This window comes from Carcharhinus amblyrhynchos, chromosome 23 (genome assembly GCF_965287045.1).
Source record: "Carcharhinus amblyrhynchos chromosome 23, sCarAmb.v2.hapA, whole genome shotgun sequence".
Lineage (NCBI taxonomy): Eukaryota > Metazoa > Chordata > Chondrichthyes > Carcharhiniformes > Carcharhinidae > Carcharhinus > Carcharhinus amblyrhynchos.
This window is the reverse complement of record NC_137346.1, coordinates 2,490,314-2,509,723: the sequence shown is the minus strand read 5'-3', so window position 1 is coordinate 2,509,723 and position 19,410 is coordinate 2,490,314. Positions and strand designations below refer to the sequence as shown.

Sequence of the window (19,410 nt, the reverse complement as noted above, 5' to 3'; positions counted from 1 at the left end):
CCAGAGGCATTGATTGAAAAATGCTGATTGATGCTATTCCACCAGATGTAGTGCGCAGAGTGAAGGCAAGTGAAGAGTTTGCCAAAGACCATTCAAACCGTGTGGAGAACTGGGCTGAGATAATTCAGAAATTGTGCAAAAAGGTTGAAGGGTTACAGCAAGTTCTGAAATTCAGAGAAAGAAAATGCTGAACGTGACTCAAACAGAATTAAAAGGAAATGGTTTGAAATGGGACTGGGAGAAACAACAAGAACACAGAAAAAAATCAAAGAACAAGCAAAGCAAGGGTACCTTACTATTCTGAGTAAGAAACAACTTAACGTTCATGAAGCAGCTGAAAGAGATTGTGACAAGAGAAGAAATGAGATGGTGATGCACAAAGATGACATTTTCATTGTTAAATCAAAATGCAAATTTACCACATGTGAATTTGGAAAGTGGGCTGAGAGTGGAACTGTGCCTGCAAATGACAAAAAGGAGAATTGCATTGTATCCTATCAGAAACATTCTTCACTGAGTTAAAAACTGGAAATCAGAGGAAAAAGAAACACAAGACTTGAGTTATGATAATGTTACCAGTATAGATTCTTATGATATTATTTTAAAGTTACTGGGTGGAATTTTCTCAAAAAAATTCAAAGTACTGAATGAGAGTGAAAACAATAAAATGAAACAGTTTGAACATGAAAACGAAATGAAAGGGTTTAAATTGTGATTAAAAGCAGCAGAAAATGTTCAATGGAGACATGTGAATTACGTGTTCTGCATCCTGGATTTCTCTCCCCCCCTTGTACTGAACCTTGTGTCCTGTTTTGTAGCTATAGACCCGGATGGCCCAGGACCATCAGATAGATAGTCTACAGTATATTATACACGGCTGGCTCTATCCAGTACATGATGTGGAGATGCCGGCGTTGGACTGGGGTAAACACAGTAAGAAGTTTCACAATACCAGGTTAGAGTCTAACAGGTTTATTTGGTAGTAAACGCCACTAGCTTTTGGAGCACTGTTCCTTCGTCAGGTGAGAGTTCCACTGAAGTAAGCTGGAGAACCAGCAGAGGGTGCAATTTGCATTCTTTATTTTAATTCAGTATTTGAGCCAGTGACTCTTCACAGCAAGTCAAACAGCACTTGTGATTGTCAATTAAAGCTTCTTTGCCTTTCCCCAGCGAGCTGTGAGAATGTGGATCTTGGAGCAATGGGTTCAGCATTTAAGAGAAACCATGACAACCAAATGAGGATAAGAAGTAGTTAAAGTTTATTTATTAGTCACAAGCGAGGCTTATATTAACACTGCAATGAAATTACTGTGATATTTGCATAGTTGCCACACTCTGGCACTTTTTTGGGTCAACGCACCAACAGCACATCTTTTGGACTGTGGGAGGAAACTGGAGCACCTGGAGGAAACCCACGCAGACATGAGGAGAACATGCAGACTCCACTCAGACAGTGACCAAGCTGGGAATTGAACTTGGGTCCCTGGTGCTGTGCTAACCACTGCGCTGCCCTCAAAGGAACATGGAGTTTTGTTGGTCAAGCAAGATGAAGTGGATGTGAGTTCAGTGCGCATAAACTGACCATTGCATTTTCTACATTAAAACAGTGAGCTGTTGTTATGGTGAGCACAAAGGACACGGGGTGATTAATTGATCTCCCAATGGGCTTTGTAGAATATGAGTTTCTCTGTTGAGCGGGAGGGAGTTCACCCAAAGAGAAATGAGCAGTGGGAGGTAACCCCCACACTCAGCCTGGACCATGGGTTACGTAGGCCCAGAGCACAGACCTTAGTTTGTTGTAAGTTGCAGTCACAGCCTTCTTAAAGCAGTGTTGAACCTGAGGACTGGCCTTGGCGAGGTTATTACATTGGCAACGAAGGTGAACAAGATTTTCTTTTCTTCTGCTGGTAACCTTTATATCAAACAGAAAGCAATATTTCCTCTCTGGTTTAAAAAAAATCAAAAATGCCTTTCTTTGGTGAACTCAAACCGTTTGATACAAATGGAGAAGATTGGCCTCGGTACATAGAACACACGCACTCCTTCTTCCTGGCAAATAATATTGAGGGAAGTGATAGTATGGGCAACGGTCTTACCAACTAGGCTTGATTTGGATGTGCCGGTGTTGGACTGGCGTAAACACAGTAAAAAGTCTGACAACACCAGGTTTTAGTCCAACCGATTTATTTGATAATATACTCACAAGCTTTCGGGGTTAGCCCACTTCAGGTCTTGAACTGCAGGTTAGGTGTAAGGATTCAAATTCTAATCAGTAATCTGTAAACTGTCTGTGCTTTATATGCTCTGTCCGAGGCCAGAACTCTCCATTCACCTGACGAAGGGACTAAACCGAAAGCTTGTGAGTTTATTATCAAATAAATCCGTTGGACTAAAACCTGGTGTTGTCAGACTTTTTACTGTAACTAGGCTTGACACAGAAGTAGACAATCTCAATTAAATAGCGGTCAAAAGCTTAGTAGCCAGGCCTGATGGGAATTCAGACAGGCCAAGTTTAAAACACAACCACAGGTCAAAGGTGAGCAGCAGCAAGTAATGTGGGTGTGGGGATGGCCTTGGTGAGATGTTCACCTTCATCAATGGCATGTCGAAGGCTCTGAAGATGATGTTGTAGTTTCTGTGCTTCAGGAAAGTACTGGATGATGAAGAGTAGCCTGCTGGTCGTGTCCCATGTTGTTTGTCTCCTGAGAAGGTCGATGTGGTTTTTCACTGTGGTACATCGGAATTGTTGATCGATGAGTCGAGCATCATATCCTGTTTTTAAGAGGGCATCTTTCAGTGTCTGTAGGTGGCTATTGTGATCCTCCTCATCTGAGCAGATCCTGTGTATATGGAGGTCTTGTCCGTAGGGAATGGCTTCTTTAATGTGTTTAGGATGGAAGCTGGAGAAGTGGAGCAACGTGAGGTTATTCATGGGCTTGCGGTAGAATGAAGTGTTGAGGTGCCCGACCATCACACGTGAGAACACCACCCACCAGGTACACAGCACATACTCAGGTAACTTGGCCAGCGTTGTCGATCTCATACGCTGCAGGCAAGGATATTCTGAGACGTGTACATCGGTGAGACCGTACAGACCATACAGACACTACAGACACTACAAAAATGGATGAAGGAACTGTGCGGCAACCACCAGGCAGGATTGTTCCCTTCCAGTTGGAGAACACTTTAGCAGTCACGGGCATTCAACCTCTGGTCTTTGGGTAAGCGTTCTCCAAGGTGGCCTTCACAACACACAACAACGCAGAATCGCCAAACAGAAATTGACAGCCAAGTTCTGCACACATGAGGACAGCCTGAACTGGGATCTTGGGTTCATGTCACACTACATGTAACCCCCACCATTTGGCCTGGGCTTGCAAAATCCTGCTAACAGTCCTGGGTTGAGACAATTCACTCCTCTCTAACCTGTGATTATCCCTCTCTCCACTTGCACTGTTGGTACCTGTAAAGACTTGATTACTATAGAGACTCGCATTCCTGCCATTATCTTGCAGTTGTTTCTCTGTCTATATATGCCATGTCTGTGAACCCACCTCTCCACTCTCCCAATGAAGGAGCAGCGCTCCGAAAGTTCTTGATTTCAAATAAACTTGTTGGACTTTAACCTGGTGTTGTGAGACTTCTTACCAAGCTGGATAAATCAGTCCACACTTGTGTGGATTCTAGGTTAACAGTCAACCAGGTCTCTCAATTAGATTAGGTACCTGATGCCCACAATTGAAGATCAAGTTAGCTGGATAGGAATCATGCTTATCTTGAATTCAAACGAGATGAAGCATTCCTAAAGTGCATAAATATTCACAACGGCTTATATAAATGTACCAGCCTGCCCTTTAGGATCTTGTCATCATGTGCTATATTCCACGGACAACGGAGAAAATACTTCAGGGGTTATCGAAAGTGGCTGTCTGCTTGGATGATTTTTGAGAGCTGGGGAACGCCTAAAGAGAGACAAGTTTGTCTTTCAAGTAAAGAAGGTGATCTATTCGGGTCATCTAGTGGTTACATCCTGAGGGAATGGGCCATCCGGGGGCTCCAGCCCCGAAAAATACCATGGAGTTAAAATCCTTGCTGGGATTAGAGCATGATGGCACAGCAGTTAGCACGCTGCTGCCTCACAGCGCAATGAACCTGCCTACGTGGAGCTTACAAGTTCTCCCCATGTCTGCACGGGTTTCCTCTGGGTGCTCCGGTTTCCTCCCACAGTCCAAAAGTTGAGCAGATTAGGTGGATTGGCCATTCTAAAATTGCCACTGTTTCAAGATGTGTAGGTTTGGGTGATTAGTGGGTCAAATGTATGGGGTTAAGAGAATGGGGTGAAGGGTGGGCCATGTCAGAGAGTTGGTGCAGACTCGATGGGCTGAATGGCCTCCTTCTGCGTTGTAAGGGTTTTATGGTTCTATTGTTCTGGTGGATGATTATGGGAAATTCATTCTGGATTTGGATAACTTACTCGCCTCTTTATGTCCCCTGTTGTGGAAGCATCAAAGATGATTGTGGAAGGCGCCCCAGGCTGAGATCTTTAACAAGGTAAAATTACAATTATTGTCATCAAACCGGTTAGGCCGTTTTGATCCTAAGAAGAAACTCATCTATACGTGCAGGATTGAGGCTGTGCTTTCACATCATTGAAAAGATGGAAGAGAAAGACCCATAGCATATACATCCAGGACTCTCTCAAATAACCCGAGGAGGTTCTTGCAAAATGGGATTAGCGATTGTCTTTAGTATAAAGAAAAATTCATCAGTACATCTATGGTAGATAATTCAAAATAACAGCAGAGCACAAACCTTTACTATGGCCATTCATTGAGGGTAAGACAATTCCCCCTCTATTGCCCCCACTCGAATAGTGTTGAGTGGCGCTGCTTGCTGCTTACCATTAACCTTTTACAGCACCGCTCTGGGATCCGAATAGCCAATGCCAATGCTTTGAGACGCTGCCCGTGAGTCCTAATCCACTGACTTTAAATGTTTTAGAGATCCTGCTGGTAGACGCAATTCAAATTAAGATCTTACGAAGCGATCAACAAGTGCCATGAGCAGCTGAAATCTCTTATTAAATTTGTCTCTCTCTAATGTTTTATTGGATTTCAGGTTGAAATAAACATCAAGGATTTTAAAACTTCATCAGCATCAACTCTTTCCAATTGATAGAAATGATTTGAATGAAGGGACCAAAGGCATGGTTGTTAAATTTGCTGATGACACAAAGTGAGGTAGGACAGTGAGATGTGAAGAGGACATAAGGAAGCTACAGAAAGACATAGGTTAATTAGAGTCATAGAGGTTTACAGCATGGAAATAGGCCCTTCGGCCCAACTTGTCGATTCAGCCCTTTTTTTTAACCAAGAAGCGAGTCCCTATTGCCCGTGTTTGGCCCATATCCCTCTGTACCCATCTTATCCAAATAACTGCCTAAATGCTTTTTAAAAGACAGAATTGTACCCGCCTCTACTACTACCTCAGGCAGCTCGTTCCAGTCACTCAGCACCCTCTTGTGTGAAAAAATTGCCCCTCTGGACCCTTTTGTATCTCTCCCCTCTCAACTTAAACCTATGCCCTCTAGTTTTAAACTCCCCGCTTTTGGGAAACGATATTGACTATCTATCTTGTCTGTGCCCCTCATTATTTTATAGACCTCTATAAGATCACCCCTAAGCCTCCCTACACTCCAGGGGAAAAAAAATCCCAGTCTATTCAGTCTTTCTGTATAACCCAAACCATGAAGTCCCAGTAGCATCCTAGTAAATCATTTTTGCATTCTTTCTGGTTTAATAATATCCTTTCTATAATAGGGTGACCAGAACTATACACAATATTCCAAGTGTAGCTGTACCAATGTCTTGTACAACTTCAACAAGACGTCCCAACTCCTGTATTCAATATTCTGACCAATGAAACCAAGCGTGCTGAAAGCCTTCTTCACCACTCTGTCCACCTGTGATTCTACATTGAAGGAGCTATGAACCTGTACCCCTAGATCTCCCTGTCCTATACCTCTCCTCAACACCCTACCATTTGGGGCAGCATGGTGGCACAGTGGTTAGCACTGTTGCCTCACAGCACCATGGACCCGGGTTCGATTCCTGGCTTGGGTCACTGTGTGGAGTTTGCACATTCTCCTCGTGTCTGCGTGGGTTTCGTCTAGGTGCTCCAGTTTACTCCCACAGTCCAAAGATGTGTGGGTTAGGTGTGGGTTAAATTGCCCCTTAGTGTCTGGGGGATTAGCTAGAGTAAATGCATGGGGTTATGGGGATAGGGTCTGGGTGGGATTGTGGTCGGTACAAACTCGATGGGTCGAATGGCCTCCTTCTGCACTGTAGGATTTATGATTAGCTCAGTAAGTCCTGCCCTGGTTTGATCTGGTAAGAAGTCTCACAACACCAGGTTAAAGTCCAAAGAGTTTATTTGTCAGCACAAGTCACTAGCTTTCGGAGCACTGCTCCTTCATCAGGTGAGTGGGAGTTCTGTTCACAAACAGGGCATATAAAGACACAAACTCAATTTACAAAATAATGCAAGTCTTTACAGGTAATCAAGTCTTAAGGGTACAGACAATGTGAGTGGAGTGAGTATTAAGCACAGGCTAAGAGTATTGTCTCCAGACAGGACAGTTAATGAGGTTTTGCAAGCCCAGGGAAGTCACGGGGGTTACAGATAGTGTGACATGAACACAAGATCCTGGTTGACGCCGTCCTCATGTATTTGGAACTTGGCTATCAGTCTCTGCTCAGCGACTCTGCGCTGCTGTGTGTTGTGAAGGCCGCCTTGGAGAACGCTTCCCCAATGATCAGAGGCTGAATGGTTTGATCTACCAGCATGCATCACCTCACATTTATCTAAATTAAACTCCATCTGCCATTCATCAGCTCACTGGCCCAATTGATCAAGATCCCATTGTAATCCTATCTAAGATCTAATCAATCCTTCTTCATTGCCCTTTATGTCACCAAGCTTAGTGTCATCTGCAAACTTAGTAACCAAGCCTCCTAAATTGTCAGCCAAATCATTCACTTAAATGACAAATAACTGGATCCAGCACCGATCCCTGAGGCACACCGCTGGCCACAGGTCTCCAGTTTGAAAAGCAACCCTTTGCAACACCCTCTGGCTTATGTCATCAAGCCTATTTTGTACCCAATTGGCTACCTCACTCTGGATCCCATGAGATTTAACCTTATGCAACAACCTACCATGCGGTACCTTGTCAAAGGCCTTGCTAAAGTCCATGTAGTTAACATTAACTGCACTGCCCACATCTACCTTCTTGGTTACCCCTTCAAAAAACTCCATCAAATTTGTAAGGCATGATTTCCCACTCACAAAGCCATGCTGACTGATTCTAATCATTTCTTGTGTCTCTAAATGCCTGTAGATCCAGTCTCTCAGAAAACCTAACAACTTACCCACTACAGTGTTCGGCTCATCAGCATGTAGTTCCGATTCTTTTCCCTGCAGCTCTTCTTAAACAAAGGCAGAACATTTGGCACAGTTCCAATTCTCAGGCACCTCACCTGTGGCTGTTGATTCAAATATCTCTGCTAGAACCACAATTTCCTCCCGAGCCTCCCACAATATCCTGGGGTACACTTCATCATGTATCAGGGATTGATGGGCTTTAAAACTTCCAGTATCTCCTTCTCTGTAATACGTACACTCCTCAAGACATCACTATTTATTTCCCCAAGTTCCCTCACATCCATGTCTTTCTCAACAGTAAATACTGATGAGAAATATTCATTTAGGATCTCACCCATCTCTTGTAGATCTGCACATCGATGACCTTATTGATCCTTAAGAGGCTCTAGTCTCTCCCTAGTTACTCTTTTGCCCTTTATGTATTTGTAGAAGCTCTTTGGATTCTTCTTTGCTTTATCCGCCAAACGAAACTTGTGTACCCTTGATGCGCTCCCGATTTCTCTCTTCACTTTGCTCCTACACCCCCTATACTCTCCAAGGGATCCGCTTGAACCCAGCTGGCTATTCCTGTCACGTGCCTCTTTCTTCTTGACCAGGGCCTCAATATCCTGAGTCATCCGGGGTTCCCCACTTCTATCAGCCTTGCCCTTCACTCTAAAAGGAATGTGCCTACCTAAACCCTGGTTAACACACTTCTGAAATTGAGTGGGCCGAGATCGGCAAATAAAATATAACATGGAAAAAGTGAAATTGTCCATTTTGACAAGTAGAGTAAGAAAGAAACAAATTAGACATAAGTCGACAAAATCTATTTTTTATTGTTCAGAAGCCAGTTGTTGACTTGCGGTGGAGATTGGGATGTGCGACAGGTTTCATTCAAACAGCATTTCTGACTGAATGAATCAAGCGATTTCTTCGGACTGCCTATCCTGCAGACTGGGAGATACGCTTGCTGAAGGTGGATTTCCAAAGGAGATTCAATGGAGTATTATGCTGGAGTAAAATGTCTTTTTTGCTGCTAGGTTCCTAACTCTCGAGCTTCATCTCTCTGTCTATCTTTAGTTGGGAGTTTGTTTCAGGTCAAAATCTGTTGAAGATGTTTTAAATTTATTACCCTGTATTTTTATCAGGATGAGAGGTTTTGGTCCACACATTGGCAGCAGGACACTGTGGAACAGGCTTCCTGGTCTGGTGTATATTAACAGTAAGTCTTTATTAAAAACACATTGATCCACACACACCCAAATATCCAAACATACCCTCATACATGCTGTCACACGCAAGCACCCATACGCACCCAAACACACACCCACACAAGTATCCTCACACGCACATCCACAAACACACACCCCATCCCACACACCCTTACACAAACAGCTTCACATGCACCCACACAAACCCACCTACACCTCACACCCACATATACCTCATACCACCACACACCCAAACGTACACACACAGACACACACCTACCCTCATACAAACACACTCAAACATGCATGTACTTCAGACATGCAGTAATACATCGAGCTTCAAGAGGGCATTTGAACCCTCTCCCATGTGGGGTGTGAACTGTGAGAGGCAGGTTTGGGGGACAGGTCAGGAGGTTAAGCAGACTGAAGGAGTGGACACAAGGTTGGTCCAACTTTTCCACCATTCTAACACTTTATTTTTTCTTGATTCAGGCAGTGAACTGCTTTCTGGTGTAGAGCAGAGAGAGTTTAATTTCGATGGAGAATAAATTTGGCCATGGTGTTATCTGAGCTGTCAGATCTTCTTAGTATCTTGCAATATTTATGCCAGTCTAAATGATCTGTGTTATGATTCCTGATTTATGCACAGTTATACTGAAACATTATTTAAATTTTTCTCAATCTGCAAATAGCCTTTTCAGCAACGCTACACTGTTTCATTTCAGGAATAAGTGCAGTGAATGGCTGTAAGCAGTATCTGAGACAGTCTCTGCAGAAACTCTTCACTCACAGTTACCAGTAGCAACTCAAGGTAAAGAGGACAATTTACAAATCCATGCTATTAGCCAATCACCCAACAACTTCTTCCATTTCTATAGTAATATTTAACTTAGTAACATTCAGTTTGACAGATTGGAGAGAACAATAGTTTCAACTATGTAAGACCAGGAACAGGCTGGGTTTGTCTTTTCCAGAGATTATGGAACTTCTGAAGTGTGTTACCAGCTAATGTGCTGGGAGCTGACTCGCTGTCTTTGAGTATATTGCAGTAAGTACATATATTAGTACTTATATATTGCTATATTTATATAGTAAATATATACAAGGCTGTGTTCTCGGCCCCCTACTACACTCCTTGTACACCTATGACTGTGTGGCCAAATTCCCCTCCAATTCGATTTTCAAGTTTGCTAAGATTCACCGTAGTGGGTCATAGAATCATAGAAACTCTACAGTACAGAAAGAGGCCATTCGGCCCATCAAGTCTGCACCGACTACAATTCCATCCAGGCCCTACCCCCATATGCCTACATATTTTACCCACTAATCCCTCTAACCTACACATCTCAGGACAGTAAGGGGCAATTTTAGCATGGCCAATCAACCTAACCCATACATCTTTGGACTCAAACAATGATGAGACAGAGTAAAGGAATGAGATAGAGAATCTGGTGAACTGATGCAGTGACAATAATCTCTCCCTCAATGTCAACAAAACGAAGGAGATTGTCATCAACTTTAGGAAGTGTAAAGGAGAACATGCCCCTGTCTACGTCAATGGGGATGAAGTAGAAAGCGTCGAGAGCTTCAAGGTTTTAGGTGTCCAGATCACCAGAACCTGTCCTGGTCCCCCTATGCTGACACTATAGTTAAGAAAGCCCCACCAATGCCTCTACTTTCTCAAAACTAATAAAATTTGGCATGTCAGTTACGACCCTCACCAACTTTTATAGATGCACCATAGAAAGCATTCTTTCCGGTTGTATCACAGCTTGGTATGGCTCCTGCTCTGCCCAAGACCGCAAGGAACAACAAAACTTCGTGAATATAGCCCAATCCATCATGCAAACCAGCCTCCCATCCATTGACACTGTATATGCTACCCACTGTCTCAGCAAAGCAGCCAGCATAATTAAGGACTCCACACACCCCGGACATTCTCTCTTCCACCTTCTTTGTTTAGTAAAATGACACAAAAGTCTGAGGTCACGTACCAACTGACTCGAGAACAGTTTCTTCTCTGCTGCTGTCAGACTTTTGAATGGTCTTACCTTGCATTGAGTTGATCTTTCTCTACACCCTAGCTATAACTGTAACACTACATTCTGCACTCTCTCGTTTCCTTCTCTGAATGGTATGCTTTGTATAGCACATGAGAAATAATACTTTTCACTGTATGTTAGTACATGTGACAATAATAAATCAAATCAAATATTTACAAATAACAGTTAATCCAGAGTTTTCTTTCCCCTACCAGTATGGATTTCTGTCTGTTTTTGCCACTCTCTTTAATTTGGGTGGCTGTATGTGTGTGGCAGGGGCTGGGGGTGCTGTGGTTGATGCAGCGGTCATTCTGGTGTGGTGCCAAAGGAACAGAGCAGAAATACACCTTCTTTCCTTATCAGGTGTTACAGGAGAATCATGGATCTACATGATTAATCCCAGGGTGGAAACGTTTCTTAAATTTTCCTATCAATTCGGTATGTTGAGATACAAAACTTCCTAAGGTACTTTACAAGAACTTAAAGCCTATCATATTAAAACACCTTTGTCACCTATTCTATTTCTGTTTTGCCTTGATTGTCCATCAATTACTTTGGGAGATTTTTATGCCGATGTTAAGATACATTATTGTCATAGCATTTATTAACAGGAGGCTTGAGTTTAAGAGCCGTGGGGTAATGCTGCAACCGTACAGGACCTTGGTGAGACCACATTTGGAGTATTGTGTTCAGTTTTGGTCACCTCACTATAAGAAGGATGTGGAAGCATTGGAGAGAGTGCAGAGGAGATTTACCAGGATGCTGCCTGGTTTGGAGGGTAGGTCTTATGAGGAAAGGTTGAGGGAGCTGGGGCTTTACTCTTTAGAGCTGAGGAGGATGAGAGGCGACTTAATAGAGATTTATAAGATGATGAGGGGGATTGATAGAGAGGACGTGCAGAGACTATTTCCTCGGGTGGATGTAGCTGTTACTAGGGGGTATAACTATAAGGTTCATGGTGGGAGATATAGGAGGGATGTTGAGGTAGATTCTTTACCCAGAGAGTGGTTGGGATGTGGAATACACTGCCTGCTCTGATAGTGGAGTTGGACACTTGAGGAACTTTCAGGCGGTTATTGGATAGGCACATGGAGCACACCAGAATGATAGGGAATGGGATAGCTTGATCTTGGATTCAGATATAGCTTGGCACAACATCGAGGGCCAAAGGGCCTGTACTGTGCTGTACTGTTCTATGTACAGCTCATTTTAGAACTGAAGTTGGGTTGTACCCATTTTTGTATAGTGATCAATCTCTTGACATTCTGACTTCACTCATGGGACAGTGAGCAATGGGCATTTCTACATAAGGAGAAGTCTGACTCAGTGTTTCACATGACCCACCTCCCACTCGCTACCCCCTCTATCAACCTGTCCTTCTACCCCTTTGTCCCTCATGTGTTTATCCAGCTTTCCCTTAACCATATCTACAGCATTCACCTGATGAAGGAGTGGTGCTCCGAGAGCTTGTGCTACCAAATAAATCTGCTGGACTTTAACCTGATGTTGTGAGACTTCTTACAGTATCTCCTGAACCACTCTCTCTGGTAGGGAGGTCACATTCACCCCACTCTCTGGGTAAAGAAGTCTCTCCTGAATTTCTGATTGGATTAGGGTCTACCTGACATTGATAGCCCCTGGTTTTGACTTGCATCACAATTTGACAGAGGTGTGGTTCTGGGATAGTTCTAGATTTGGTCACTACAGAAACTCATAATCAGACTTGTCACAATCTCAAACTGATTGAGAAATTCTGTCTCACATGATCCACCTCTTTCTATCAGCCTGTCTTCTATTTACTTCAGTTCTATCCAATCATAATGCGAACCTTTCCTCATTTAACCCAGTGAGTGTCGACTCCAAATCTGGGTCTTTTAATTAGGAGAACATCAAATGGTGGTCTTTAGCCAGACAGAGACATTTGCATTGCACTTTTCTCAGAAGAGGCCGAGATAACATCATATGAAAGAAATACGCCAGATTTCCGGTGTTACTCATGTGAATCCTCTGCTGTTTGACCTTTCTATGTCGCATTGGAAATTTTATTGCAAATATTTCCCTTCACATTCATGTGTTAGAAAATAACTTTGAAAAAAGTACCAGTAATTTAGAAACTGCAGCAGGGAGGGTGGCTCTCCTGCCATTGGGCGTTTTCACACTGTGACTAACTCATCACAATTTTTTTTTGATTGCCTTTACTGAAACAGTAGGTACATAAAATATTGATTCACACAACGGATCTCGCTTTACATTGGACCTGAGTTTAAATGAGATATTTTCAGTCGGTTGTGAGTTAATGAAATATAACTTTGCCTTTAAAAGTGGACAAGACCACTGGTTATCTTTCCTTTTCACACTGGGTTTGAGGATTAAAATTGCTACTTCCCTTTAAACTGCTTTTGCCTCGGATTAACCAAGTTTTTCTTTATAATTTAAAAGGAAGATTCCTGCACCCACTCACGGCTCTACCGTCTCTGCCTCTTTAAATAGGATCCTTTTTTTGGGTTCCGCCTCGCCCCGGGAGGGATAGGGGTGAAGAGGGGATTTGGCCCGTCTCTGAAATAACCCGGGAAATCATTCTTCTTTGATGTCCCGAGTCACAAAAACAATTAAAACCTGTCTCTCAGTGTGGAGTCCTGTCCGGTGCAGACCTGAGGCCGGACCTACAGCTGGGTCACTCACCCCCCTCCACCCCCCCAGCCATTTTCAGAATTCTGATACAGTCAAGGGGGAATTCCCTCGGGTTCCCCCTGACGTCACCGCACCATGACCTCATTGGCCTGCTGGCTGTGATTGGCAGAGAGCTCTTCCTGTTGCAAGGTCATTGTGTTTGGAAGGTGTGGCTTGGGGCTGAGACATTCTGGATGGTGAAGGGGTCCTGCCCACCTGGAGCCCACAGCCCGTCCCCCTGGCATTGTACAGACTCAGGGCACCATCTGTGAGCCACCCAGCAGTGCCCGGTAAGTGAACATAGTGATTTCTCAACGTGCTCCATCGTTCTGTTACACACAGGCTGCCTGTGTACAGAGCGCAGAGGAGCTTGTACTGGGGACTGTGAGGGTTTAAGTAAAACCTGCACATGGGAGACACTCCCTTTTGGTACAATCAGGAAATTGAAACCCGGAGTAAATGTTAACATTGGCCTCTGTAAGTGGTTGTGAATCCCCAATTATCCTTCCTGATATGCAGAGAGGATGGAGCTGCTATTTTCGTTGAAGGCTTTTTGTAGCATTTTACACGGCAATGTGAACTGGGTTGGTGAAGATTGTCTCCTATACATTACTATGGAGGCTCTGTGTGAGAGGAGGTATCTGTGGGATTGATCTTTTAGTATGTGGTTATTAGCTGAAGGTGCACATATCTCTGTGTCACATTCACTGGGCATCTCTGGCAACATAGTACCTTAAAGGAAATGGACAAATAGGGTTTGATCTGTTTAAAGGTAGTTAAATATTTTCCAGATTGAGCTCCTTTAGATCTGTCTTTGTATAATTACAGACTTTTGGTAAAAGGGAGAGCAAGGCATATAGTTCTATAACTGAGGAAAAACATATCACATTTGAATTTGATTTATTATCGTCACATGTATTAATATACAGTGAAAAGTATTGTTCCTTGTGTGCTATACAGGCAAAGCATAACATATATGAGAAAAGAGAGAGTGCGAGGTGTACAGAAAGATTAATTTAATGTGAGGTAGGTCCATTCAAAAGTCTGATGGCAGCAGGGAAGAAGCTGTTTTTGAGTTGGTTGATACGTGACTTCAGACCTCTGTATCTTTTCCCCATTGGAAGAAGGTGGAAGTGAGAATGTCCGGGGTGCGTGGGGGTTTTTGATTATGCTGGTTGCTTTTCTGAGGCAGTGGGAAATGTAGACAGAGTCAACGGATGGGAGGCTGGTTTGAGTGATGGACTGGACTGTATTCACGACCCTTTGTAGTTTCTTGCAGTGTTGGACCGAGCAGAAGCTATACCAAACTGTGATACAACCTGTTATCTGGATGATTACAAAGTAGAGATGTTGATTGAGATGAAGTATTCCTTAAATTCCTTAAATTTGTATCACCGTAACGGGTAATCCAGCATAAAAATGCTGCCAGACCTGCTGAGATTTTCCAGTATTTTCTGCTTTTGTATCCTGCATGAGATGAGGCGAGAGTGACTGCCCTTGACATCAAGGCAGCATTGAACTGGGTGTGGTATCGAGTCCTAGCAAAACTGGAGTCAATGAAAATCGGAGGGAAAACCCATCACTGATTAGAGTCATACCCAGTACAGAGCGAGATGATTGTGGAGATTGGAGTTCAGTCTCATTACAGGAAGGATGTCTTGGGGGTTACCATTGACCAGAAACTGAACTGGGCTACCCATAGAAATACTGAGCAGATCAAAGACTAGGAATTCTGTGGTGAGTAATTCACCTGACTCTCCAAAGCCTTTCCACCCACTACAAGGCACACATTATAGCCAAGGATGTGATGGAATCTTCTCCACTTGCCTGGATGGGTGCGGCTCCAACAACATTCAAGAAGCTTAACACCATCCAGGACATAACAGCTTCTTGACTGGTGCTCCTTTCACAAACATTCAATCCTTCTACCATTGATGAACAATGATGTGGAGGCGCTGGCGTTGGACTGGGGTAGCACAGTAAGATGTCTCAACACCAGGTTAATGTCCAATGGGTTTATTTGTAGCATGAGCTTTCGGAACGCTTCAGGTGAGTGAAGGGTTGTGTTCACAAACAGGGCAAAAATAGACACAGACTCAATTTACAAGATAATGGTTGGAATGCAACTCTTTACAGTAATCAAGTCTTTATAGGTACAGACAATGTGAGTGGAGAGAGGGTTAAGCTCAGGTTAAAGAGATGTGTATTTTCTCCAGCCAGGACAGTTAGTGAGATTTTGCAAACCCAGGCAAGTCTTGGGGATTACAGATAGTGTGATATGAACACACGATCTCAGTTGAGGCTGTGTTGGAGATCTCTACTGCCTCCTGAAGATACTCGAGGCTAATATACCCGGCCGTTTTCTTGTATCAGGCAATGGGACCCTGTGTGAGAACTTCTCTGGCTACGCCGAGGGCACCCTGAAACCCATCATACAAAGAACGCCCAGCTTCTGTTATGACACTACGGATTTCCTACAGAAACTCAGCACACACGGAACACATGTTGACCCAGGAACATTCCTTGTCACAATGGATATCCTGGCACTCAACACCAACATCCCCCACGACGGCATTGCTGTAACTGCCTCAGTTCTCAATCTTGGGTTTGTCACACTATCTGTAACCCCCACGACTTGCCCTGGGTTTGCAAAATCTCACTAACTGTCCCCGCTGGAGACAATTCACACGTCTTTAACCTGAGCTTAACCCTCTCTCCACTCACATTGTCTGTACTTGTAAAGACTTGATTACTGTAAAGACTCACATTCCAATCATTATCTTGTAAGTTGATTCTGTGTCTGTATATGCCCTGTTTGTGAACTCAACTCTTCACTCACCTGAAGGAGGAGCAGCGTTCCAAAAGCTCGTGCTACCAAAACAAAACTTGTTGGACTTTAACTGGTGTTGTGAGATTTCTTATTGGTGAGTAGTGACAACCATGTGTACCACTTACAAATGCACTGCAGGAACTCACCAAGATTCATTTGGGAGCACCTTCCTAACCTATCATCTAGAAGAACAAAGGGCAGCAGATACCTGGAACCACCAGCACCTGGAGGTTTCCCTCCAAGTCACACACCATCCTGGGTCACCCTCCCTAATAGCACGATGGTGTACATACACCTCAGTAACTGCAGCGGTTCAAGGCAGCTCGCCAACACCTTCTCAACGGCACCTATGGATGGGCAATAAATATTGGTCCAGCCAGCAACACCCATGATCCATAAATGAATTTTTAGCAGTACCTAATGTCCACACATGCTGTTGACAAGATTTGATTTATTATTGTCACATGTATTAGAATACAGTGAAAATTGTTGTTTCTTGCACACTTAACAGATAAAACAAACCGTACATAGAGAAAGGAGAGAGTGCAGAACGTAGTATTATAGCTAGGGTGCGGAGACAGATCAACTTAATACAAGGTGATTTTTTTCAAAAGTCTGATAGCAGCAGGGAAGAGGCTGGCTTTGAGTCATTTGGTATGTGTCCTTAGACTTTTGTGTCTCTTTCCTGACAGAAGAAGGTGGAAGAGAGAATGCCCAAGGTGCGTGGGGTCCATGGTTATGCTGACTGCTTTGTCAAGGCAGTGGGTAGTGTAGGCAGAGTCAATGGATGGGAGGCTGGTTCGAGCCTTGGACTGGACTTTTGCCACCCTTTGTAGTTTATTGCAGACTTGGGCAGAGCAGGAGCCCATACCAAACTGTGATACAACCAGAAAGAATGCTTTCTATGGTGCATCTGTAGAAGTTGGTGAGGGTCGTAGTGGACATATCAAATTTCCTTAGTTTCCTGAGAAAGTAAGGCGTTGGCACGGGGACCAGGACAGGTTGAGTCACGGAAACGTGTTCATTCCCCTCGCCAAAACCCAGGGACGCTCTAAGTGGTCTTAGCCTTTATACTGCAGCACCAACCTGGCCCCTGCCAGTTCTCCTCTTCCCCCTGCACTTGTCAGGCTGCCCCCACTGCCTTGGTCTCAGCTGGAGTGGGAGCTAGGGGAGTATAGTTAACCTCACTGTTTGTGTTTTAATTGGAATGTCACGATGAGCAGATAGTGACAGTGAGATCAAATTTAAATTGTAGAATCTGTATAGTACTGAAGGAGGCCATTTGGCCCATCGAGTCTGCCCACTTTCCGACAGAATATCTTACTCAGGCCCTATACTCGTAACCCGATTTATACACCTGCTAATCCCTCTGATTGGCACATATCTGGACTTTGGGAAGAAACAGGAGCCCTGGGTGAAACCTATTTAAATGAATGAGCGTGCAGCTGGGTGGGGACAGAACTGAACTTGGTTACTGACTTTTCCATCAGTGCTCAAAGTGGAGCCTGAACCCAGGGAAAAGTTGATCCCTTGAAAAAGAATCAGGCAAGAATGACAAAACCCATCTGTACAATAGTGAATGAGTATCTTGGTGATAGATTCCACTCACTTCCTCTTCTAACTTTACTGAGTTAACACTGTTTTGACCTTTCAAAATCATTTTTCAAATGTAATTGTGAAGAATTTCCTTGAGCATTTTCCACATTGCAAAAATAACTAAAAATATGTTACAGAACTTGAAAAAGTAGCATCCGGGCAGGAACTGAGAGAAAAACAGTTCTTTTAGCTAGGTTTTGTAGTGATTTCAGCTGATATTTGTTACAAAATTTTCATTTTGTATTGTTTACATGATGATTCTCCTAAGTAAAGTTTATTAGTGTCACAAGTAGATTTTCATTCACACCGCAATGAAATTACTGTGAAAATCTCCTAGTCGCTCCGGCACCTGTTTGGGTACTCACAGAGAATTTAGCACGGCCAATCCATCCAACCTTCACATCTTTGGATTGTGGGAGGAAACCGGAGCACCTGGGGGGAACTCATGCAGACACGGGGAGAATGTGCAATCTCCACACAGACAAGCTGGGAATCGAACCCGGGTCCCTGATGCTGTGAGGCAGCAGTGCTAACCGCTGTCACTGTGCCACCCTTAGGTACTGTATCTAAGATACTGAGGTTTGCTTTTATGTTTAATAATTTTGAAAGTTTCTATACTTTAATCTTTTTACTCGGGTAAATATTTTTTGATTTACCCTATAAGCATTTAAAGAAATTAAAAATACAAAAAACTTGAAATATTGGACCTCCTCTCTGATAAAAGATTATCGATCTTATCGAAACATTAAGCCTGAGGACTTGTATTACAATTGCAGAGCTGCCCCACAGACGGCATCCTGACAGTCAGATTCTCAGATTCGAGCCCTGAACAAAGCCCCAGATCTCTGTGCCCCTGGGTATGACGTGCCCCATTAGAAGGACAGGCACCAGAGGTGGTGGTGCAGTAATATACAGTCAAGAGGGGGTGGCCCTAGGAATCCTCAGCATTGACTGCAGACCTCATGTTGTTTTGTGGCATCAGGTCAGATAAGGGCAAGGGTACCTCCTGCTGATTACCACATACTGCTCTTCCTCAGCTGATGAACCATTGTTCGTTCGTTTTGGAAGAAGCACTGAGGATGGCAAGGGCATAGGGTGGACTTTGGGTGGGGAGCTTCAATATGAACCACTGGTTTGGTACACCACTACTGACTGAGCTGATAAGAGTCCAGAAGGGGAGGCAGTGGTGTAGTGGTATTGTCACTGGATTATTAATCCAGAGACCCAGGATAATGCACTGGGGACCTGGGTTCAAGCCCCACCACGGCAGATGGTGATATTTGAGTTCAATAAAAATCTGAAATTAAAAATCTAATGATGACCATGAAATCATTGTCCCTTGTCGTAAAAACTAATGCCGTTGGGGAAGGAATGTGTAATCGTTATATGTATTCTGTTGTCTGGCAATACCACTGTGCGAAATGGAAAAGGTTCATAACACGTTCAACACCTCAAGCCTGTGCATCCCTGTCCTGAGGCAACAGTTACAGCGTTGGTATCTACAGATAATGCGGAAAAATGCTACGTCCTGTCCACAAAAAGCAGGACAAGTTCAATCCAACCAATTACAGCTCCATCAGCCTACACTCAATCATTGGCAGTGTTATCAAGTGGTATGTACATGCCAATAACTTGC

At 43.7% G+C, this 19,410-nt stretch overlaps 1 protein-coding gene across 1 annotated transcript in view; it reads left to right on the top strand.

Annotated features, from left to right (window-relative positions):
• Positions 1-13,506: 13,506 nt before the first annotated feature.
• The window catches only part of LOC145357395 (unconventional myosin-Ic-like), a 145,970-nt gene continuing 140,066 nt past the window's right edge, over positions 13,507-19,410 (top strand). Inside the window, exon 1 of the mRNA XM_080210718.1 lies at positions 13,507-13,638. The gene's annotated coding sequence lies outside the window, so the exon portion shown is untranslated. The remainder of the gene's footprint in view (positions 13,639-19,410) is intronic.